The 22,239-nt window shown below is 43.8% G+C and overlaps 1 long non-coding RNA gene across 1 annotated transcript in view; it reads left to right on the forward strand.

The window, feature by feature from the left end:
• Window positions 1–22,239, forward strand: part of LOC140128977 (uncharacterized) — a 29,081-nt gene that overhangs the window by 1,185 nt on the left and 5,657 nt on the right. The window contains exon 2 of the long non-coding RNA XR_011855221.1: window positions 1,520–1,582. This is a non-coding gene — a long non-coding RNA (uncharacterized lncRNA). The remainder of the gene's footprint in view (window positions 1–1,519; window positions 1,583–22,239) is intronic.

The following is a 22,239-nucleotide window of genomic DNA, read 5'->3' on the forward strand; positions in this document are numbered from 1 at the left end:
TCACATCTACCTGCGTTGGAGTGCTGCTTTTTTCACTGTACATATTTTGGAGGACCTGTTCTCCTGGCCCTGGTAGCTTGCACCCGCCATTTTGTTACAATTGTGCTGCTGAGGACTTTCCTCAAATTATCAATGATATAGTGACCTCCATGGCTAATCAACCGCTCTCCATACATAATCAACTAAATAGGAATATTTATCCCTAATCAATTATATATAGTAGTCGACTCTATAGATAATCAATTATAAAGTCACCTTCATTGTTAATCAATGATATAGTCTCCTCCATTACTAATGATATAGTCACGTAAATGACTAATGAATGATATAGATGCATAACTAATCAATGATAAAATCACCTCCATAACTAATATATGGTATAGGCAACAGCATAACTTATGGATAATATAGTCACCTGCATAACTAATCAATGATATAATAACCTCCATAACTTATCACTTAGGGCTCATACACAAGGCCTTTATGGGGGCCGTTATCAGGTCACATGATTTGCAACTAGATAGGGGCCCCAATAGATTTCTTTCGCTCCTGCTGAGGGGACGGTGAGAACACGGTGTGTCACTGCACTACCACAGAGGTGAGCGGCCACTTGCCTGCCTATGGAGGGGTGAGGGGTAAGGATCAGCTGTAATTTTATAAACCGCTGTGCAAAAAGGAAAATTGAGCTCTGATTGGTTGCCGTGGGCAACTAGAGCAGTTCTGCTCTCAGACACTTCTGATAAATACCCCCATAGACAAAGTGACAGAGACAGTCACTGAAATGAGACTACCGGCGACAGACAGTCACTGGAAGAGACAGTCTGAGACAGTCTATAAATACATATAAAATATTTTTTGTTACCCCATTCTATTTTGTTGTAGCTAAGAACAGTTATTTACAACGCTGGGAGATACAGCTAGTTAATACATATTCTTCCTTATATCTTTTAGAATTTTAAAAAACAAATGCAATTGACAACTATTAAAAATTGTGAGGACCCCCAGAAAGTTCTGTCTGACCTATGTTGTATGTACATGTATAATATGATATCTGTATAGCCCTCTTTAGGCCCCTTGCCCTTAGGCGTGAACCTGGACTTGGCAATCGGCCGGGTGCAAGAGGGAGGGTTGTGAGCGCTCCTCATCCCTCCCCTCTACATAGAAAGCCAGGAGGCCCTCGGTTCTGAAACACTACGCAAAATATGACCATTCAAATCAATGATCATATTGCCAAATGAAGTGTGGCCATGTGTTACCTGTATTAAAATGGTACAGTATGGGTAGCACACAGCCATATAAAAATGTTTGTGTGCAATGGGCACTTATTCTGTAGATAAGGTGCAGAAGAATGCGTTTGGGTGACAGCGTATGTCTCCGTGGAGTATGTATAAATAGTTTGATAGATCACTAGTTAGATCGATAGATCTATAGATGGATTGTACATTGTTTATAGCGAGCGATAACGTAAGCTAGGTATGAAACCTTCCCAAGTGGTTTTTAAGTGGTGTTTATTTTCCAGCAAAAGTTTTCTACTTCAGAAGGCCTTTATTTTGGTGGCACACTGGAACTGGTACCAACTATGGTAAATATATGATAACTATATTACATTCTTCATAATGTAAAATATATGTCCACATGTTCACTATGCAGGATCATTTCTGAAGTCATTCAGTATTTAGATCAGCAAGTAGCTATAAAACTGCAAATAGATTTGTAAGTGATACAAAAATAGACAATTACTATAAACTACACAAAAGGAGAGCAGGCACCGGCACAATGTAAGCAAATAATGTATCCACGCATCCCAATAATTGATGCAACAATCAGAACAAGAAAAAAGTTGGATGCGTACAGGAAATCATATTACCAAAAAATCCATTTATTGATACAAACAGTAATAATAACAAGACAACAAATATAAAAACACTTAAAACATACACCCAGTGGGTGTATAAAGCTTCCAAGGGTAGTAGTACCTTACACTCCCCATCCACAATCAGTAATTCGCCCAGATAGACAATTATTTATAGGTAAATTACCATAGTCGGTCCTAGAAAAACCTCTAGATGGCGGCAATGCAGAAAAGTGCTCTGTGCAAAACAATAAAGTGTGGAGTAAAACCTGGTAAACCCTCAACCTGCTCATACAATACCCAATTGTAGAAGAGACATGTGGTATCTAGTACTGGGATGAAAGCCAGGGAGGCAGGTCAGTTGGATGGGGAGTGGGGTTCCACTCCTGTGTTTCATATGGGCCAACCTGACTCACTAGATGACGGTAATATCATGTAAATCCTTTATTATCATGTTATCATGCTTATAGTATTTAACTTTGCACTAATGCACTTTCTTTGCTCCAATATTTATAGATTTTTTTTTACGTTACTATATTGATCTACTTGTCTATTGGAGCTCATTAGTACATTACCGTCCAGTTATATCTTTCATTTGGCCCTGTACATAGGATTTGTACTGTAAAGCTTTTTACAGCTTTTTTAGTGTTTTTAATATCTGTATCATTCAGTAAAGAATTTTTGTCCTATATACACATCCTCTTTTCTTCTTTTTTGTAATACATATGATTTTTTGATGTGTGGACGTGTAACCATATACAAATTCAGTCCCTCAATTTCGTTTCGTATAAGTATACACACTCACAGGATGGAGAGCACCTTCCAGAAGATACCGCCATTCTTCTAGCGGAAGCTTGATGGCCAGCAGCTCTCTGTCTCCAATAGAGTAATTTCTCTCAGCTGGGGAAAAGGTCTTGGAAAAGAAGCCGCATGTGGAAGTTCGACCCTTGGGCCCTCTCTGGGAGAGCACCGCTCCAGCCCCAACAGAGGATGCATCCACCTCAAGATGAAAAGAGAGGACTGGTGCCGAGACAAAAGCGGACTTCAACTTGGAGAAGGCCTCTTCAGCTGTGGGAGACCAAGCCCGTGGATTGGCACCCTTCTTAGTGAGTGCCACGATGGGGGCCACGACAGTGGAGAAATGGGGAATAAACTGTCTATAGTAACTCGCAAACCCCAGGAACCTCTGTATGGCTCGGAGAGCTTCTGGACATGGCCACTGAAGAACAGCAGACAGTTTTTTTGTAGGATCCATCTCAAGGCCTCTGTCGGAAATTATGTACCCAAGGAATGGAAGACTGCATTTCTCCAGTTTGGCGTAGAGATGATTGGCACAAAGTCTTCCAAGAACTTAACGTACGTGTGTCTGGTGGGATTCAAGGTCTGGAGAGTAAACCAAGATGTCGTCCAGATAGACCACTACACACGTATAGAGGAGGTCACGGAAAATGTCATTAACAAATTTCTGAAAGACAGCAGGGGCATTACACAGTCCAAAAGACATCACTAGATATTCAAAATGCCCGTCACAAGTATTAAATGGCGTCTTCCACTCGTCACCTTTGCGGATCCGGATGAGATTATAAGCACCCTGAAGATCCAACTTGGAGAATACCTTGGAACCGGGTAGGCGATCAAAGAGTTCCGTAATCAACGGTAGAGGGTAGCGGTTTTTAACCGTGATCTTGTTCAGCCCTCGATAGTTGATACAGGGACGTAAGGAGCTATCCTTCTTGGTGACAAAGAAGAAACCTGCACCAGCCGGAGAGGAGGACTTGCGTATGAAACTTCTCTGCAGGTTCTCTTTGATGTATTCCGACATGGCAGCAGTCTCTGGAACAGAAAGCGGATAGACCCGACCTCTGGGAGGAGTGGCACCCGGAAGGAGATTCACTGGACAATCGTAGGGACGATGTGGTGGCAAGGTCCCCGCTTGTTTCTTAGAGAACACATCAGCAAAGTCCCGGAAACAAGCTGGAAGACCCTTCAGGGTTGTGGAAGACTCAGAAGAGGTCAGGACCTGGAGTGGTGCCACTATGTATCGAGATTGGCATTCCGGGCCACAACGCAGGATCTCACCAGTTTTCCAATTGAGGACCGGAGCATGGAGTTGAAGCCAAGGAAGACCCAGAAGAATATCTGATGTGGAGCGAGGCAGGACATAGAAGACCAGACTTTCTTGGTGAAGGACTCCAACTTGGAGATGGATGGGTTCCGTGCGGTAACGGACCAGATCGGAAAGAAGCTGTCCGCTTACAGAGGAAATGACTAGCAGAGACCTGAGGGGAACCAGCGGAATGCAATGCCGGGAGACCAGAGCGGCATCCACAAAGTTACCCGTGGAACCAGTGTCCAGGAATGCTGACACTTGCAGGGGAGGACCGGTACCGACACGGAGGAGCAAGGGAACAGCCAGGTGTGGAGAAGCTGAATTCACACCTAGGGACCCCTCTCCTAGAAGCCCTAGGTGCTGGCGTTTCCCGGATGTTGGGGACGGACTGGACAAGCCCCAATGTGATGTACAGACACAGTACAGACAAAGGTTTTCTTGGAAACGTCTGGATCGTTCTGCAGGTGAAAGTCGAGCTCTGTCAACCTGCATAGGCTCTCCTGCAGACTGTGCAACCGGAGGCTGGAACGGATTCTGGAAGACCGGGGCCAACTGAGGCAGACGGGGAAGCCGGACAAGAGATCGCGCGTGCCGCAACTCTTCAGCTTGTTCCCCAAACCGCACGTCAATCAGCGTGGCCAAGGTGATGTTGCCGGCAAGTCACGGGCAGCCAACGCATCCTTTACCCGAGAGGACAGCTTACTTTACTCGACAGCTCCATCACTGAGGTGTTACTTTTTAATGGCTGATAGGATCTCTGAAATAGCATCTTTATCTATGGAGGCATTCAATTCACGTTTACTTATTGTTTCCTCAACCTCTAGACCTCCTGCTTTTTGACTGACTTTGGTTCTTGTTTGAGGTGATTGTCACATTTTATCAAGTTTATTTTTGTCTTATTTGTTGCTTTCTCTTTAGGTGATTCTGTACCCTGTCACTTGCGCTTATCAATTTTTTCTGCCTTAGGCGCCATTATCAGCTTTACACAGTACCGCAAAAGAAAGCTCAGTCTGCAACAGTATAGGGCAGTGATGGCGAACCTTTGAGAGACTGAGTGCCCAAACTGCAAACCAACGCCAACGTTTCTATCACAAGGTGCCAACACACAAATTTAGCCCAATGGGGCCACAATACCACCTAACAATAAGACAAATAATACTGCCATATGATACTGCCACCTTTATAAGCACATAAATAGCATCATTCTGGTAATAAAGACTATAGAAAGGCCAATGTTACCAATAGTATTGCTATACTATGCTATACAAATATAGTGATGAATATCATATTACTGCCATTCAGTGAGGAAAATTACCGCCATATACTGATTACATTACCATTACAGTGACAGTAGTCCTGAGTAGTTGCAGGGACTAGGGGACTGTGGTAAGTTAGCTTGCTCATGGACCAAATATTGCCATCTTTATCCCCTTTTTGTTTTTGCGTTTCCATTTTTTACTCCCCACCGTGAAAGAGCTCTGCGTAAAAAATTGCACTTCATAGTGATGGTATTTAATATCTAATTCCCTGTATTGGGAAGTGGTAAAAAATTCCAAATGCACTAAAATTTGTTAAAAAAAATGCCTTTGTGACATATTCTTGTGGGCTTGGATTTTACAGTTTCCACTGTGCACCCCAAACGACTCTACTTTTTTCTGTGGGTCAGTACAATCACAGAGATAATATATTTATATAGGTATTAATAATGTTTGTATACATTTACAAAAATTAAAACCTCATGTACTAAAAAAAAAAAAAAAAAAGTCATTTTGCCATCGTCTGGTGCAAATTTTTTGGGTGCTTTTTCATACTTTGGTGTACGGAGTTGTGTGTGGTGTAATTTTTTGTGATATGAGATGCGCTTTCAGTGCTACCATTTTGAGGACTGTACAACCATTTGACCACTTTTCATAACATTTTATTACATGTTGCAAAATAGCAAAAAAGTGGCATTTTGGGAGGTGGTTTGTAGGGCAAAGTGGTTGTTGTGGGGTGGATGCACAGGTGGATTTTGGATCACCCATATGAGAGCTGTCTGTGGCCATATATACACTTGCCTCTGTCCACAGCGCTCATCACCTGCACAACGCTGCCAGTGATGCAGCATAGCTTCCGGTTACATTGTGCATAGGGTGCTTATTGTAGGGTTGTCCTGGCTTCACTGGCCGATTTGTGCAGGTGATGAGCACTTCAGATACAGGCAATGTGGCCACAGCTGTCATACAGGGGGATTTGGGACACTAAACCACAAGTATGTATAGTTGGTTTAGTGTCACTTGCCAGGACCTCTGTAAGTGTGCACATGTGTGTGAGCAGCCCCAGCAGCTCCTGACCTCGTATCACTGCTCTGCTCTGCTGCTGTCAGCTCTGTTCTGTGAGCTGCCTCACTCAGTTCTCTTCCCACTGTTTCCCGGGCTGAAGAGGAGGAGGGGTGGGCACTCACACTGATCGGCTGCTCTTGTCTCACTAAGGCATCACTAGTGAGAGCAGAGCCGATCAGCTTCAGGCTGCAGTGGCTGCCGGAGCTCCGGCTTTGATGAGACCGGGGAGATGGTACGCGTACCTGCAGAGAGGGCTTTGCGTGCCCTCTCTGGCACGCGTGCCATAGGTTCGCCACCGCTGGTATAGGGGCTCGTTCACATCCAGCAGCGGGTTTTAACTTTAACGTACAGTAAAGTTATATATAGAGATGAGCGAACATACTCGTCCGAGCTTGATGCTCGGTCGAGCATTAGCGTACTCGAAACTGCTCGTTGCTCGGACGAATACTTCGCCCGCTCGAGAAAATGGAAGCTCCCGCCGTTTTGCTTTTTGGCGGCCAGAAACAGAGCCAATCACAAGCCAGGAGACTCTGCACTCCACCCAGCATGACGTGGTACCCTTACACGTCGATAGCAGTGGTTGGCTGGCCAGATCAGGTGACCCTGGGATAGACTAGCCGCTGCCCGCGCTGCTCGGATCATTCTGTGTCTGGATGCCGCTAGGGATAGAGCTGCTGCTGGTCAGGGAAAGCGTTAGGGTGTTCTATTAGCTTACTGTTAGGCAGGAGTGATTCTCCAAGAACCCAACAGCCCTTCTTAGGGCTACAATAACGTTATACTTTTTTTTTTTTATTTGCAGCTAGTACCATATTGTGAGGAATTTGCAGGGGGACTTGCTACCGTTGTGTTTAGCTCATAGTGACACACATATCCACCTCAAACACCAAAGTGGGAAAATTTATTAGGGGTTGGATTTCAATTAGGCACAGTCTGCCATTTCCTTTTTTATTTTACGTTTATTTTTTTAATAACTCAGCGTCATCTCATCTGGCATAGTAGTGTGCTTTCATACTTGGCTAGAAAATAGCCATAGGAGAATCCAAACGGCTTACTTACGCCTACAGTAGCGTTATATATATTTGATTTCTGGTTGATCTGCTGGTGGCTGTACTTGCTGCAGTGCATCTACTAGCAAATTGTGAGCAATTTGTAGTGAGACTTGCCACCACTGTGTTTTGCGCTTAGTGACGCACATATCCATCGCAAAGACCGAAGTGGGAAAATTTATTAGGGGTTGGATTTCAATTAGGCACAGTCTGCCATTTACTTTTTATTTTACGTTTATTTTTTTAATAACTCAGTGTCATCTCATCTTGCATAGTAGTGTGCTTTCATACTTGGCTAGAAAATAGCCATAGGAGAATCCAAACGGCTTACTTACGCCTACAGTAGCGTTATATATATTTGATTTCTGGTTGATCTGCTGGTGGCTGTACTTGCTGCAGTGCATCTACTAGCAAATTGTGAGCAATTTGTAGTGAGACTTGCGACCACTGTGTTTTGCGCTTAGTGACGCACATATCCATCGCAAAGACCGAAGTGGGAAAATTTATTAGGGGTTGGATTTCAATTAGGCACAGTCTGCCATTTCCTTTTTTATTTTACGTTTATTTTTTTAATAACTCAGCGTCATCTCATCTGGCATAGTAGTGTGCTTTCATACTTGGCTAGAAAATAGCCATAGGAGAATCCAAACGGCTTACTTACGCCTACAGTAGCGTTATATATATTTGATTTCTGGTTGATCTGCTGGTGGCTGTACTTGCTGCAGTGCATCTACTAGCAAATTGTGAGCAATTTGTAGTGAGACTTGCGACCACTGTGTTTTGCGCTTAGTGACGCACATATCCATCGCAAAGACCGAAGTGGGAAAATTTATTAGGGGTTGGATTTCAATTAGGCACAGTCTGCCATTTCCTTTTTTATTTTACGTTTATTTTTTTAATAACTCAGCGTCATCTCATCTGGCATAGTAGTGTGCTTTCATACTTGGCTAGAAAATAGCCATAGGAGAATCCAAACGGCTTACTTACGCCTACAGTAGCGTTATATATATTTGATTTCTGGTTGATCTGCTGGTGGCTGTACTTGCTGCAGTGCATCTACTAGCAAACTGTGAGTAATTTGTAGTGAGACTTGCGACCACTGTGTTTTGCGCTTAGTGACGCACATATCCATCGCAAAGACCGAAGTGGGAAAATTTATTAGGGGTTGGATTTCAAGTAGGCACAGTCTGCCATTTCCTTTTTTATTTTACGTTTATTTTTTTAATAACTCAGCGTCATCTCATCTGGCATAGTAGTGTGCTTTCATACTTGGCTAGAAAATAGCCATAGGAGAATCCAAACGGCTTACTTACGCCTACAGTAGCGTTATATATATTTGATTTCTGGTTGATCTGCTGGTGGCTGTACTTACTGCAGTGCATCTACTAGCAAATTGTGAGCAATTTGTAGTGAGACTTGCGACCACTGTGTTTTGCGCTTAGTGACGCACATATCCATCGCAAAGACCGAAGTGGGAAAATTTATTAGGGGTTGGATTTCAATTAGGCACAGTCTGCCATTTCCTTCTGGCAGGACCCGGCTGTAAGACACTGGGCATGCGCAGCATGCTCAGTGTCTTACATTACACAGTGCAATACATCTGTATTGCACTGTGTAACCTGTAAAATAGCTTGAACAAGTGATCAGAAGATCACTTGTTCAAGATTAGATGTCATTAACTGTAAAAAAAAGTTAAAACAATAAATAAAGGTTTTTTAAAATAAAAATAAATAATAAAAGAAAGTGAAAGTCCCCCCAAACACCACATTTCCCTTTACACAAGTAATAAAGTATAAAATACACTAAATCACAAAAAAAAAACCACTTATTTGGTATCGCCGCGTCCGTAACAATCTGTACAATAAATCCTAATCATAATTGGACCCTCTAGGTGAACGTGGTAAAAAAAAAAACCCCAAAAACTTGCCAAAAATTAAAACTTTTTATCAAATTGCTTTACAAAAAATGTTCTAAAAAGTGATCCGAAAAAGTTACACGCGCCAAAATGATACCACTGAAAAGAACAACTTGTCACGCAAAAAATAAGCTCACAACCAGCTCCGTCAACCAAAAAATACTATAGTTATGCCGCTATAAAGATGGCAATACTAAAACAAATGCAATTTTTTCTATTCTAGTTTTCCTTCAATAAAATTGGACAAATAAAAATAAAACTATATAAATGAGGTATCACCGTAATCGTAGTGATCCGTAGAATAAAGATAATATATTATTGTTATGCTAGAGCGAACACCCCCCCCCAAAAAATGCTAAAAATCCAAAACAAGAATTGATGATTTTATTTTCCTCCACACGAAAAAAGTTAATAAAATTGCTTCGATAAGCTAAACACCCTCTAAAATAAAGTTTTTTTTACAGTGCATCGCGTCTCGCAAAAAATAAGCCCTTATTTGTCTAAATTGCTTAAAAAATAAAGATTGTATAACCTATTCCCAACGCGCGTTGTAATAGAACGGTGCGGCGGGTATTGACTTGCCAACACCGGTCAGACACAGTGATCGGGGTAAGACGGCGGCTGTTCCTGACAGCCATCCATCCTGCCCCATGGACCAGAAGGGTTACGTCCCCCCCCCACACCCCCAGTTTATTATCGCTGCTATTGGCTCATCAATTCAGACGAGCCAATAGCAGCGAATTTACTTATGACGTCAGTAATACCGATCACCATGTCTGTAGACACGGTGATCGGGGCAGGGTGGAGGCTGTTCCTGACAGCCACCAATTTTGCCTTGTGGTTCAGAGGGGTTTTGTTGCCCCCCTCTGTCCATGTTTGCCGCTATTGGCTGGTCGATTTGGTCCAGCCAAAAGCAGCAATATTCGTCACAATGGGCATCGCTAGAGTGAATAAGAGCAACACTTGGCGATAATTTCCCTACTAAAACGAAGATATGGTACAAAAGCGCTGGCCATGTACATTGTACAGATTACGCTGTACAACTCTTACGAGCTGTTCCAATGTGCACGTCCTGCCGTATCATTTCTCCGTTTTCAAGAGGAAGATATTAGGAAACTAATATTGGGACAAGAAGGACGGGGCCCCTGTACCTCTGGTTTAGATGTTCCTGTATTTTGTCAGGGCAGCATTTTCACGGTAAATTCTGCTGCTTCTAAAGGAAGGAGAAGGAAAAGGAAAAGAGTTTGTTCCAAAAGAGGAGTTAGGATGGACACTATATACTAAGGATGGACACTATATACTAAGGATGAACACTATATACTACTAAGAGACCTGCGACAACTCCAAGTGTGACAAAAGTTTAGATGGTCCCCTGGTCTATTCTACCTCCTTATACGCAACACATTCACAATTCACGCCCAACCTGTTGTGAATTCAGTAAAATGAATAATTTAACAACTGGAAGGTCACGTTGCTCCCTATACCCCTCCATTATTTCATAAGGGGCGCCACATAACGGGCACTGAACGTTCCAGAAATAATTGCAATTTCCATCTTGGACTCCATCGCACATCGTATTTGGAAACCACCTGTATGTTCAAATGCTCATTTCACGACGTGTATTACACTACACCACATATTACACCTTGCTAAATTCCCCAAGGGGTGTACATTCAACAATTAGGGTCACTTTTCGGGTTTTCCTCCGCTTTGGTACCACTACGGCTCTCCAAATGTATCCTGACACATGTGAAGGATTTCTTGCAAATTTGGCCTCTAAAAGACAAACATCCCTCTTTTCCTCTACTGTGCGACCATAAAGCATTTTATATGCACATGTGGGGTACTTCTACACTCAGGAGAAATAGTTTTACACCTTTTTCGGGGTTATTTAATATATTATCCCTTGTGGCTTACATAAATTAGGAGTAAAGTGACATTTATAGGAAAATTTTCACCTTTTTAGTGTTTAGGGCCTAATTGGATCATTCACCTGTAGGGTCAAATACATATATTACACATTGCTAAATTCTCTAAGGGGTGTGTGTTCAAAAATTAGGGTCACTTTTCGGATTCTTATCTGTTTTATACCACTAGGGTTCTCCAAATGCATGTCAAACATTTCTGTCAAATTTGGCTTCTAAAAGGCAAACATCCCCCTTCCCTTTTACTGTGCGCCCATACAACATTTTATATACACATGTGAGGTACTTCTACACTCGAGAGAAATAGGTTTACACATTTTGGGGGGTTATTACATTTTTTTTATCCCTTGTGGCTATAAAAAATTGGGGTACAATGACTTTTATAAGAAAATGTTCACCTTTGTCCTATTTAAGCCAAAATTAAATCAAACACCTATATGGACAAATACTCATATTACACCTTACTAAATTCTCTAAGGGGTGTGCTTTCCAAAATGGTGACACTTGTTGGGGTTCCCCTCTGTTTTGGTACCACTACGGCTCTCTAAATGCATCCTGACACATGTAAAGGATGTTTGTCAAATTTGGCTTCTAAAAGGCCAACGCCCCTCTTTCCCTTCTGAGCTTCACTGCGTACCCATACAACATTTTATTTGCATGTGTGGGGCAATTTTATACTCGGGAGAAATGCTAGTACACATTTTTTGGGGTTGTTTCATCTTTAATGCCTTATGGGACACAAAAATTAGCCGTAAAAGTGACTTTTTTGGGAAAATGTTCATCTTTTTCCTTTTAGGGACCTAATTGAAGCAAACACCTGTGGGAGAAAATACACATATTACACCTTGCTAAATTCTCCAAAGGGTGCACTTTCCAAAATGGTGACATTTGTTGGGGTTCCCCTCTGTTTTGGTACCACTTGGGCTCTCCAAATGCATCCTGACACATGTAATGGATAATTGTCAAATCTGGCTTCTAAAAGGCCAAAGCCCCTCCTTCCCTTCTGAGCCCTACTGTGTACCCATACAACACTTTATATGCAAAAGTGGTGCAGTTCTGTGCTTAGGAGAAATAGTTTTACACATTTATGGGAGTTGTTTCATCTTTTATCCCTTGTGGCTTACAAAAATTTGGGGTAAAAGTGACTTTTTTGAGAACATTTTCACCTTTTTTCCCTTTTGGGGCCTAATTGAATCAAACACCTGTTTGGGCAAATACACAAATTACACGTTGCTAAACTCTCCAAGGGGTGTACTTTCCAGAATGGTGTCTCTTGTTGGGGCTTTCCTCTGTTTTGGTACCATTATGGCTCTCCAAATGCATCCTGACACATGAAAACTTTTTCAGCCATATTTGCCCTGCAAAAACGAAACAACGCTCTTTCCATTCCAAGTGCCCCCCTGTGCCCGTACAGCAGGGTACAGTGACAAAATGGGCATTGGCATGCTCAGGAGGAATTGCCCTAAACATGGTAAAATGCATTTTCCTTTTTAACCCATTGTGAAATGCAAAATTTTAGTGTTCAATGAATCTATTGTAAGATAAAATTACATTTCTGTAATTTCACTTTCATTTATCTTTCACCCTCATGAAACGCTCAAAGGGTTAACAAAATTCCCAAAGGTTGTTATGAATATTTTAAGGGGTGTAGTTTCTAAAATGGTGTCATTTGTGGGGGTTTTCTATCATGTAGGCCTTATAAAGTCACTTCTGACTAAACTAACCCTCCAAAAGTAGGTTTTGATGATTTTCGTGAAAATCTGAAAAATTGCACCTAAAGTTATAAGCCTCCTAACATCCTAAAAAAAGGAAAAGATGTTTGAAAAATGATGCCAAGTTAAAGCAGACATATGGAAAATGTTAGTTATCAAGTTATTTTAGTGATATGACTAACTTTCCAAAAAGTAGAAAATTTTGAATTTTGAAAACATTGTTTTTTTCAAGATTTTTGGCAAATTTCCATTTATTTCATAAATAAATACTAAACATATTGATTAAATTTCTCGACCAACATGAAGTACAATGTGTCACGAAAAAACAATCTCAAAATCAACTGGATATGTTAAAGCGTTCCAAAGTTATAACCACTTAAATAGACACATGTCAGATTTTAAAAAATGGGCCGTGTCAGGAAGGTGAAAAGTGGCTTCAGCGTTAAGGGGTTAATAACTCAGCGTCATCTCATCTGGCATAGTAGTGTGCTTTCATACTTGGCTAGAAAATAGCCATAGGAGAATCCAAACGGCTTACTTACGCCTACAGTAGCGTTATATATATTTGATTTCTGGTTGATCTGCTGGTGGCTGTACTTGCTGCAGTGCATCTACTAGCAAATTGTGAGCAATTTGTAGTGAGACTTGCGACCACTGTGTTTTGCGCTTAGTGACGCACATATCCATCGCAAAGACCGAAGTGGGAAAATTTAGTAGGGGTTGGATTTCAATTAGACACAGTCTGCCATTTCCTTTTTTATTTTACGTTTATTTTTTTTAATAACTCAGCGTCATCTCATCTGGCATAGTAGTGTGCTTTCATACTTGGCTAGAAAATAGCCATAGGAGAATCCAAACGGCTTACTTACGCCTACAGTAGCGTTATATATATTTGATTTCTGGTTGATCTGCTGGTGGCTGTACTTGCTGCAGTGCATCTACTAGCAAATTGTGAGCAATTTGTAGTGAGACTTGCGACCGCTGTGTTTTGCGCTTAGTGACGCACATATCCATCGCAAAGACCGAAGTGGGAAAATTTATTAGGGGTTGGATTTCAATTAGGCACAGTCTGCCATTTCCTTTTTTATTTTACGTTTATTTTTTTAATAACTCAGCGTCATCTCATCTGGCATAGCAGTGTGCTTTCATACTTGGCTAGAAAATAGCCATAGCAATAGGATAGCATCGTTTGGTTTTAAAAACTAAAAAACACAAAAAAAAACAAAAAACACAAAAAAAAGTTAAAAAAAAATTAAAGTTATAACTCTCATTTTCAAAATGTTTAACCCGAGGGCTAGGGGTAGAGGACGAGGGCGGGGACGTGGGCGTCCAACTACTGCAGGGGTCAGAGGCCGTGGTCCTGGGCGGGGTGAGACACCACCTGCTTATGAGGGAGCAGGGGAACGCCGCAGAGCTACACTCCCTAGGTTCATGTCTGAAGTTACTGGGACTCGTGGTAGAGCACTGTTGAGGCCAGAACAGTGCGAACAGGTGATGTCGTGGATTGCCGACAATGCTTCGAGCAATTTGTCCACCAGTCAGTCTTCCATGCAGTCCACCCATGTCACCGAAATCGCCACTCCTCCAGCTCCTGCACTTCAGCCTCCTCCCCCCCAGTCTGCCCCCTCCCAGGAAAATTTGGCATTTGAACCGGCATACTCTGAGGAACTGTTTTCTGGACCCTTCCCACACTCACAAACCACTTGTCCGGTTGCTGCTGAGCAATTTTCCGATGCCCAGGTTTTCCACCAGTCACAGTCTGTGGGTGATGATGACCTTCTTGACGTAGTGGAAGAAGTGTGTAAAGAGGTGTCCGACGATGAGGAGACACGGTTGTCAAACAGTGGGGAAGTTGTTGTCAGGGAAGGAAGTCCGAGGGGGGAGCAGACTGAGGGATCGGAGGATGATGAGGTGACAGACCCAAGCTGGGTTGATAGGCCGGGTGAACACAGTGCTTCTGAGACGGAGGAGAGTCCTCGACCAGAACAGGTTGGAAGAGGCAGTGGTGGGGCCAGACGGAGAGGCAGGGCCAGAGCTGGTGCATCAGCGCCAAATGTGTCAACTAGTGAAGCTCCCGTGGCGAGGGCTCTTGCGGCGAGGGCTAGATTTTCAGAAGTCTGGAGGTTCTTTAAGGAAACACCGGATGACCGACGGACTGTGGTGTGCAACATTTGCCAAACCAGGATCAGCAGGGGTTCCACCACTACTAGCTTAACTACCACCAGAATGCGCAGGCATATGAATGCTAAACACCCCACTCAGTGGCAACAAGCCCGTTCACCTCCGGCCGTGCACACCACTGCTCCTTCCCCTGTGTCAGCTGATAGTCAGCCCCCTGCCCAGGACCCTGCCACAAAAACCCCATCGTCGCCTCCACGATCCTCCACAGCATCCACCAGCGTTCAGCTCTCCATACCCCAGACGCTGGAGCGGAAACGCAAATATAGTGCAACCCACCCACACGCCCAAGCCCTTAATGTCCACATCTCCAGATTGCTTAGCCTGATGCTGCCCTATAGGCTAGTAGAGACCGAGGCCTTTCGCAACCTCATGGCGGCGGCCGCCCCTCGGTATTCGGTCCCCAGCCGCCACTACTTTTCCCGATGTGCCGTCCCAGCCCTGCACCAGCACGTGTCAGACAACATCATCCGTGCCCTGACCAACGCCGTTTCTGACAAAGTCCACCTGACCACGGACACGTGGACGAGTGCTGCCGGGCAGGGCCACTATATATCGCTGACGGCACATTGGGTTAACTTGGTGGAGGCTGGGACCGAGTCTGACCCTGGGGCTGGTCATATACTGCCGACGCCGAGGATTGCGGGGCCTACCTCGGTCCAGGTCTCAAAGGCCTACTATGCCTCCTCCTCCTCCCACCCCTCCTCCACCTCCTCCTCCGAACTACCATCCGTGGGCATGGCGCCATCAGTCGGTAGCTCTAGGCACAGCAGCAGTGCCGTCGCTAAGCGACAGCAGGCGGTGCTCAAACTGCTGAGCCTAGGCGATAAAAGGCACACCGCCCAAGAGCTATTACAGGGCATCACGGCGAAAACTGATCTGTGGCTGGCACCGCTGAACCTGAAGCCAGGCATGGTTGTGTGTGACAACGGCCGTAACCTGGTGGCGGCTCTGCAACTCGGCAGACTGACACATGTGCCATGCCTGGCCCATGTGTTAAATCTGATAGTTCAGCGTTTCCTCAAGACATACCCCAATCTGTCAGATTTGCTCACGAAGGTGCGCCGCATCTGTGCGCATTTCAGGAAGTCCAGCACAGATGCTGCCACTCTCAGGGCAGCGCAGCGCCGCCTCCAACTGCCCGCTCACCGACTGTTGTGCGACGTGCCCACGAGGTGGAATTCAACACTGACCATGTCATCCAGAGTTTACCAGCAGCGCCGAGCGATTGTAGACTGCCAGATGTCAACTTCCACCAGAACTGGTAGTCAGGTCAGTCAGCTTCCTCAAGTCTACAATGAGGAGTGGACGTGGATGTCTGATATCTGTCAGGTGCTGAGTAACTTTGAGGAGTCAACACAGATGGTCAGTGGCGATGCCGCCATCATCAGCCTCACCATCCCGCTGCTTGGCCTGTTGAAAAACTCTCTGATCAGCATGAAGTCGGAAGCTTTGCGCTCGTCACAAGAGACGGGGGAAGAAGATTCCCTTGTTGATAGCCAAAGCACCCTTAGGTCTGTTTCCCAGCGCATATCGGAGGAGGTGGAGGAGGATGAGGAGGAAGAGGAGGAGAATGTTGGCGAGACACAAGAGGGGACCATTGTTGAGTCCTTCACTGTTCAGCGTGTATGGGCAGAAGAAGAGGAGTTGGAGGAGTTGGAGGAGGAGGAAATGGACAGTCAGGCCAGTGAGGGGAGTGAATTCTTACGCGTTGGTACTCTGGCGCATATGGCAGATTTCATGCTAGGCTGCCTATCCCGTGACCCTCGCGTTCAAAGAATTTATTCCAGCACCGATTACTGGGTGTTCACTCTCCTGGACCCACGGTACAAGCAAAATCTTTCCACTCTCATCCCTGGAGAGGAAAGGAGTGTGAGAATGCATGAATACCAGCAGGCCCTGGTGCACAAGCTGAAACAGTATTTCCTTTCTGACAGCGCTAGCGGCAGAGTGCGTAGTTCTGCGGGACAAGTAGCGAGGGAGAGTAGGCGAGCAGGCAGCTTGTCCAACACTGGCAAGGGTACGCTTTACAAGGCTTTTGCCAGCTTTATGTCACCCCAGCAAGACACTGTCACCTGTCCCCAGTCTCGGCAGAGTAGGGCTGATCTTTACAGAAAGATGGTGAGGGAGTACGTAGCTGACCATACCATCGTCCTAAATGATCACACAGCTCCCTACAACTACTGGGTTTCAAAGCTGGACATGTGGCACGAACTGGCGCTGTACGCCTTGGAGGTTCTTGCCTGCCCTGCCGCTAGCGTCTTGTCCGAGCGGGTTTTCCGTGCAGCTGGTGGCATCATCACCGATAAGCGTACACGCCTGTCGACTGACAGCGCTGACAGGCTGACGCTTATTAAGATGAATAAAGCCTGGATTTCTCATAATTTCCAATCTCCACCAGGTGAAGGAAGCTCAACCTGAATAATTTATCCACTCCTCCTCCTCCTCATTTTCCTCCTTCTCCTCCTCTTTGTACAGTAAAGCAGAGGAAACTGGCTATTTTTTGAAAGGGCCCACTGGCTCTAGCTATAGTACTTTATGCATTTAATTTTTCTGGAGGGCCACCGACCCGGTCCTCTGTTTTAAACAATTTTTGGGAGTGCCACATACAGGCACTCAATCTATTCAATTTTTCTGGAGGGCCACCTACCTGCTCCTCTGGTTTGAAAACTTTTTTGGACTGCCACATACAGGCACTCAATCTATTCCATTTTTCTGGAGGGCCACCTACCTGCTCCTCTGGTTTGAAAACTTTTTTGGACTGCCACATACAGGCACTCAATCTATTCCATTTTTCTGGAGGGCCACCTACCTGCTCCACTGGTTTGAAAACTTTTTTGGACTGCCACATACAGGCACTCAATCTATTCAATTTTTCTGGAGGGCCACCTACCTGCTCCTCTGGTTTGAAAACTTTTTTGGACTGCCACATACAGGCACTCAATCTATTTCATTTTTCTGGAGGGCCACCTACCTGCTCCTCTGGTTTGAAAACTTTTTTGGACTGCCACATACAGGCACTCAATCTATTTCATTTTTCTGGAGGGCCACCTACCTGCTCCTCTGGTTTGAAAACTTTTTGGGACTGCCACATACAGGCACTCAATCTATTTCATTTTTCTGGAGGGCCACCTACCTGCTCCTCTGGTTTGAAAACTTTTTTGGACTGCCACATACAGGCACTATCCAAATTAAATTGTCTCCATAGCAGCCTCCACACGTTGTCTCCATTGCTACCTCCAAAAGTCGTCCATATAGCTGCCTCCATACATCGTCCCTTTATCAAACGAGGTGTGTCAGGCAGAAATTTGGGTTGTTTTCATGGATTCCACATCAAAGTTGTTAACTTTGTCGCCACCCAGCTGTGTTATCCACAAAATATACTGGCAAACTTTTATCATTTACCAATATTATTTCAGCGCTTCTTGCGCTTCTGTTTACATTCCCCTCACCCGCCATATCCTAAACATATGAGAACGCTACGACACTTGATCTTATACAAAAGGTTCTTAGAAGTGCTGTTTGGGGAGTAGCCTAGAGACAGGGGCTTGGATTGGCGAAAGCTCGCCTGGCAGTGGAGCGCCAGCTCCATGCCAAGATCCAACTAACATAGTTTTAACTGCAGCACCTTTAATCTACTACTAGTTCACTGCCTCCATACATGGTCCCCTTATCAAACGAGCTGTGTCAGGCAGAATTTTGGGTTGTTTTCATGGCTTCCATGTTAACTTTGTCGCCACCCTGCTGTGTAATCCACAAAATATACTGGCAAACTTTTATCATGTACCGATATTATTTGAGCGCTTCTTGCTCACCTCCTTTGGTTCCTCTCTGCCACCCATTGGTTTGAAGCCTGAGTCCATTTAGGGTATGTCGCCATGCCACTCTCTAGCCTGCCGCTGCTGCCGCTGCCTCTGCATGCCGTCCCCTATAGTGTCAGGGTCAATTATTGGATGTTTTAGATGCTATCTAGCTTCATTCTGTCACTCTGTCATGGCCATGCTGTTGCCCATAGTTTTGGCATAATGGTGCGATTAAGCAGCCTCAGAGGCATCCATGCATGCTGCCCCTGCTGTTTCCTGTCCATTTCCGTGGTGTTTCCATCCTTTTCTGAGGTTCCCAGGTGTTTGGCCAAGCTTCCCTGTGCAGAGCCTTGGTCCCCTTGAAAAATGCTCGAGTCTCCCATTGACTTCAATGGGGCTCGTTATTCGAGACGAGCACTCGAGCATCGGGAAAAGTTCGTCTCGAATAACGAGTACCCGAGCATTTTAGTGCTCGCTCATCTCTAGTTATATACAAAAAGGTACTCTTGCACATATGCTATCCTCTATGTCTTGGGGATAATATTATTTGTCAACTGTGCTTAAATTTGTGTTCTAGCCCCTCTAGACAAAGTCCAATAGCACAAAAACGGCACAGAGGAAATCTACAGAGATATAGAAGCTTATCCAAGGCAAACTTAGGCTTTAAAGTACAGGCAGTCCCCGGGTTACATACAAGATAGGGACTGTAGGTTTGTTCTTAAGTTGAATTTGTATGTAAGTCGAAACTGTATATTTTATCATTGTAGTTCCCAACAATTTTTTTTTTTTGCTCCAGTGACAATTGGAGTTTCAAATTTTTTTGCTGTAATAGGACCAAGAATTATCAATAAAGCTTCATTGCAGACAATTTTAAGCTGATTATTGCAGTCTGGGACTATTTTAAAGCATCCAGAGAGCTTCACCAGAGGTCACAGTGGGCAGAGGGGTCTGTCTGTAACTATGGGTTGTCTGTAAGTCGGGTGTCCTTAAGTAGGGGACCGCCTGTACAGTTATTTTATATAACTTTTATCTCACCCACACGCCTTCTCCACATAGTATACTTGTGGGGTTCAGCCATAGTTTAAAATATTTCTTGCAGGGAGTTGTCGGCTATTTCAGTAGTCATACAACTGTGGGATAAATAAATCTAGTAGATTTTACCTCCAACTGGTCACGATTTATGTTGTTTCTTTTTTCATCGTAGATATTATACGCATCTCTCCATGCATTATGGCTGTACTAGGTAGGCATATTCACATATATGACAATAAATGATTTCCCACGCTTGCAGATTTCACTGTGGCACCCACGCTGGCATCTCCCACATAGGTCAAGGGTAACAGCAGTTACAACGGGCCCAAATAGACTCCTCTGTGTGAATGGGTAAGCAGAGCTTCCTCTATGTGCCACTACAGCGTCTCTGTTCACAGTTCCGCTGTCCACGGTGCACCGCAGTGCACAGTCGCAGTCACACATCTGCTCCTCCACTGCTCGCTGGCTCACCTCAGCTTTGCATGCTTCACACATTGCGCTGGCCTGCATCGTGGGGTATCATGGGAGGGTCTCAGTCTCCGCAAGCTACCATTATCGAAAAATTCTTCATTTTAAAAGTTTGAAATATTCTGCTTTCCAGGCAGATAGTTAAACTACCCAAAAAGCTTGATAAATAACATTTCCAGAAAGCCTCCTCTATATTGGAATGATATTTTATGCGTCCTCTCGAATTTTCATGAAATTCGCCAAAACTCACATTTTGAGGGACAACTCAGCATTCAAGTGAAAAAACATTAATTTAGGCCGATTTCTCTCTAGTGTATCGATAAACTGCTGTATAGGCGCACATCAGGGCATAGAATGGAAGCAACACCATTCAGAGCAGATTTGTATTGTCACATTGAACAGGATATAAAATTTTAATTTCTTTGGTAATGCGAACCAGGGCTTATTATTTGCAAAGTGAGATATAATGGGGGGATTTACTAATTGTGGCGCAAGGACGACTGTCTGCATCGGAGATCAATTTCCGGAAAGCATAGCCCGATGTATTAAAGTGGTGCACGGCTGTTTGTGATTACTGGTTAGACGGAACTAATAAGTTGTGCGCCAGAAAAATGCCGACACTAATGAAGTGTGCGCCCAAATCTTACATGCACTGCCCCTTAATTTTGCTCTCTGACCATTTTTTTCCTGGTCCATTGTGCGCCTAAATTCGCACGTAAAAATGCTCGCAAAATACACATAAATTTGACGGATAATGTGGAAAAGTTGGGCCACACCCACTAGCGCAAAAAAAAAAAACTGTGTAGGGATAGTCGGAAACATCTGTTCTTTCTGGCGCAAATCATTATAAATGATCCGCAACAATTCTGCGCCCAAAAAAACATAAAACACCAGCATTTTTGGGTCGCAGATACGATAATACATGTCCCCCAATGTATAGATAATAAAATCTCATGAATAAGCTATAGACCCCCAACATTAATTAAAGGGGTATTCCGGGAATATGAACGTCTGACACAAAAACCCTTGATGATATAAATAAATGAATACAACAATACTCAATGTCATTAGTCACAAAACGGAGCTAAAATAATATGATTTTATGATTTACAAAATTTATGGCCTCTCTAAAGTAGGTGGAGTTATCACTAAGATGGCCGCCACTGGAAACTACAAGTTCCATGATCCTTTAGTTCTCAGTAACTCCTCCTACCACTTATGCTCTGCTAACAGTGATGATGTAACAGGTTTTCTTGCTCTGTTACCATAGTAATGATGTGTAACTGCCATCAGCACAACACTGATCATACTGGATGCACTGCAACCAACCGACTACAGACAAACGTAGTGGTGATCACATGACTTGCCCAGGCAGCTGCAGGACATGTGATGTGGACTTGTGACCAGCAGCCATCTTCTTTTCTGTGACAGACCGCGCGGAGGAAATTAACGGACTGATTAAAGGGCCAGTAGCATTTTAATAATTCATTACAGTCTATGTCACCAGCATTTTCTGCCAAGGGGAGCAAAATTTTAAATAACAACGAATTACACATTAGCTTATATTTTGAGTGCCCACTTGTATATGAATTATGCTGATTCCTGGAATACCCCTTTAACTATTTCAAGGGTGATACAAACAAAATTATCAATTTTTATTTTGTATTTTTGGCACTTTTTTCCCCGCTCGCCATAACATAAAAATAATATTTTATCTTTATTCTCTGGTTCACTACTATTACAGTGATACCTTATTTATCTAGTTTTTCTTATCTTTGCTCAATTATGCTAAAAACCAATATTGGAGAAAATTACATTATTGACAACTTCTGAGGGGCATAACTGTATTTTTTTGTTGAGGGATTATTTCTTGTGAA

Source organism: Engystomops pustulosus, chromosome 4, assembly GCF_040894005.1.
Source record: "Engystomops pustulosus chromosome 4, aEngPut4.maternal, whole genome shotgun sequence".
Lineage (NCBI taxonomy): Eukaryota > Metazoa > Chordata > Amphibia > Anura > Leptodactylidae > Engystomops > Engystomops pustulosus.